We start from the raw sequence: 3,570 nt of genomic DNA, 5'->3' as shown, positions 1-3,570 counted from the left end.
TCTTGAATGCACCCCTGTATTCGGCATTAGGGCCTTTGAGCAGTTATCTGGGGTCTTTTTCGTGCCAGCAACTACAATATGACACATGACCTCAGTTTTTACGTCTAATCCGGGCACTGGTCTCCACATCCTGAAGTGGGATTCAAACCCAAAATCTAATTATTAAAGAGGGTGTTGCAGAAACTCGCGATTATTCCCTATATATCGAGAAGGACATTTAAATACCCTCGTTATGTCTAAATATAGATACAGCTACGTAGAGGACTATGTTTACGGCGGGTATTCCTGCTTGATACAGCAAAACACTTTCGTCATTTTGCACGAAAGAGGTTGGAACAACAAAAAGCACAATGGCTAAAGCACCATTTTGAAAGATATTCTGTAGACATAGTGCGGAAATATTTTTCATGAAATAAAACTGCGTTCCATAAACACACTGTTGGTGCTATATCCAAGACATTTCATTTGTTTCAAATCAAATCTTGGCTACTAATTAAGAGACCAAAATTGCAACAACTACAGTATTTAAAAAATAAATTATTTAAACAATACAGTAACTTTATTTTCCAAGACAAAACTAAATAAAGCATTGATTTTAAGTCACAGCATATCAAGGAAAACAATTTAATCCTGCATTTCTATTACAGATTAGTTATTTAACTTCCAGACATCCCCCCCCTCCCTCTCTCTCTTTCAAAATAAATATAATTTCATTGCACTTCCATTACATTTGGAAAAAAATATGCAAAAATAATCCATACCAGGATTCGAACCCATTCTCTGGTAAAAGTACTAGTTGGAAGCCCCCCGGCATATCCACTAGACCATTTCAGACATGATGATTCAGAAGTGTTATTTAACGTATACATTTTGCATTTCGTTTGAAGAATAATTTTTATTCAATTTTTGCGTTTTTCAAAAATGTGCCTCTTTGAAACAAAAATCGGAAATGGCAGTTTTGAAGAAAATTCCTGCCTCTTTGTGTATATATCAAAATTATTTTGTTTCAAGGAGGCACTTTTTCAGAACAATGGGGATTCCCTATTTAAAAAAGGGAAAATCTGATATATTTTGGCGTAAGACTAATTTTCACATCATTTAATAGCAAATTGGAAGTCAATGGACACCTTCCAAATATTGTTTCTCGTTGTGCTTTATATATTGTTGCATTTGAAAAAAATTAATATGAGTTTCTGCAACATAAAAATTCTTCTTTTAATCTGCTACACATTTAGGGAAAATAACAAAAGAACTGCAACACCCTCTTATATAAGATACATAAATATATTAGAATGTACAATCTTTCAATACAAAAGTAAATTAGAAATAAATCATAAAACATATGCTTGTTACACTCTTTTTTTTATATTTATTTCTTGGACCATCCATTGGTACACAACATAACATCACAGTTGACCTACGGGCATACATTCATACATAACGAACAATATCTAAGACTCACAATAATCAACAATAAATCTATGGAGTTTTCATTATTATTATACTGTAAAATATACAGAAGATATGGAAATTCTGAATTATGCACTATAGAAAATAGTGAAATATATGTACGAATACTGTACTTGATACAAGTAATAATTTTGCGTCTGTTTTGAAAAATAAAAAATCAACTATGAAAGTAATTTTGTTTAAATCATTGTCAAAGTTAAAATGATTTTGAAAATCAGAGAACTGATATACCCTGATTTATGGTGAGCATCAGAAAAAAATTGGACTGCGGAGACCATGACATAATTAGATAAATATTTAGCTAAAAATAAAAAAAAAAAAAATTAGGAAGTACTTAACTAACATGATGTTGAAACAAGTGATCATTTACCATTTTCTGGTACATACAGTCATCAAATGACTGACATGCTAACATTCAACGTAATCTGAATATCAGTTTTCTGGAAATTTTTGTTTACCAGAATAATTATACATTACAACATACATGTTATTATCTTTTCATTTTTACATCTATCAAAATTCTATTATTATTTGTACATGTTTTCAATATGTGCATGCTGACTTTTAAGTAGATTTATGAATCTGATATCTTACCAAATAATACACACTCAGAATTATACTGTATATCCCTTGAATAGCTATAGAGTATATCATATACAGTTTTCTTTAAAAATTATAAATTAATGTAAATTATTTACATCTATAACAAAACATGTTCAAACAAATCACAGCCATACATCTTTTGAAAAACGTTCCCTTTTCCTTCTCAATTCACTACTTTTATGTACAAACAATGCTTAATTCAAATTTTCCTTGTATATGTGCATGCTTGTTTTTGGAGCTGAAATTGGTTTCACACTGAATTACTCAGCTGCATATACATGTAAATCACATCTTTATACAAACTAAAAATAACACGTCTTTTGACAATCTCTTTAGATGACCATTCCTTTAAAATTCAGCCAAGAATAAACATTTTACACCCCTTCAATATGCCAGGAACAATTCACATGTACATTCCCTAAGCGATGAGATCATACACTCTTGACTAGAATTTGTTGTCTCCTAAAATGAACCTAATGGGTTATCTCCCTTGTACAATGAGTGCGGAGTTATCTGTAGCAAGTTTAATGGCAGGGTCAAGGTCACTGAAGTATTGGTGAAGCATGCCCTCCTCGGCCGACAGTCGTCCTGGTGGGTTACAGATCAGGAGCCGCTGAAAGGGAGAGCAGGTAAAAATAAAATATATAAAATAGATAAAAATAAAAGACAGAGGAATTATTAATCAATATTTAAATTACATGTAAACAGTGTTGAATTAATTGTAAAAAAAAATCAAGTACAGTCAAACATCATTTACTCAAATCTGAGAAATAGAACTTTAGAAATATACTGAGATATCCAATGATTTGAGATAGCAAGGTTAAAATACATAAAGTAAAAGTCGAGATGATATATAAATCATATCAAAATATCAATGGTTTTAATGAGACAATGAAGTTCATGTGTATTTAAAATTAATTAAGAATTCAGTAAAAAATTAGAACTGAATCTGATGCATAATTCAACTTTTTCATATTTTAACCATAAACAATAGTTTCATTTATCAATGTTTGTCCAAATTGTTAAATAATATTACCTGTAGGAGGTCACGTCCCTTTGGATTTAACTTTGGGACGACTTGCATCCATGTTGTACTGACATGATACATAGGGAATGGCTGCAAAATTCAGAGGACTACCTCGTCAATAGAAACAAAGGGAACAGATGCCACTGATTTGTCACTACATGTAGTAATTACAAGGTTACATATATAGAGTACTGTAAACGTATTACATTTAGCGGCGTATTCTTTTTAGCGATTTTGGCGGAAAGCAGAGTCCGCTAATTCAAGTACATCGCTAAATGTCTTGTACATTAACTTTTATAATTAGCAACTTCAGACAGCGCTAAATCAAATCTACAGTTACGCTAACTTGTTGAAAATTGAATTTTTGCCAAATATCGTACACGTCAAATGTAATACATTAACAGTACCTTGTATATTAGGTTGAAGATTGGTTCAGTATCACATATGCATCACAGAAAAAAATTAAACTT

General features: G+C 31.2%; 1 long non-coding RNA gene across 1 annotated transcript; it reads right to left on the bottom strand.

The window, feature by feature from the left end:
- Nucleotides 1-2,143: 2,143 nt before the first annotated feature.
- Nucleotides 2,144-3,200, bottom strand: LOC134268190 (uncharacterized). Its single transcript, XR_009992310.1, has 2 exons — nt 3,110-3,200; nt 2,144-2,686 (listed from the first exon to the last, which is right to left on the bottom strand). It is a non-coding gene; the product is annotated as an uncharacterized LOC134268190 (long non-coding RNA).
- Between the last annotated feature and the right edge of the window lie 370 nt (nt 3,201-3,570).

This window comes from Saccostrea cucullata, unplaced genomic scaffold, assembly GCF_032062105.1.
Source record: "Saccostrea cucullata isolate Sc308-1 unplaced genomic scaffold, CSIRO_AGI_Scuc_v1 ctg8999, whole genome shotgun sequence".
Classification (NCBI taxonomy): domain Eukaryota; kingdom Metazoa; phylum Mollusca; class Bivalvia; order Ostreida; family Ostreidae; genus Saccostrea; species Saccostrea cuccullata.
This window is presented reverse-complemented; position numbering and strand designations above follow the sequence as displayed.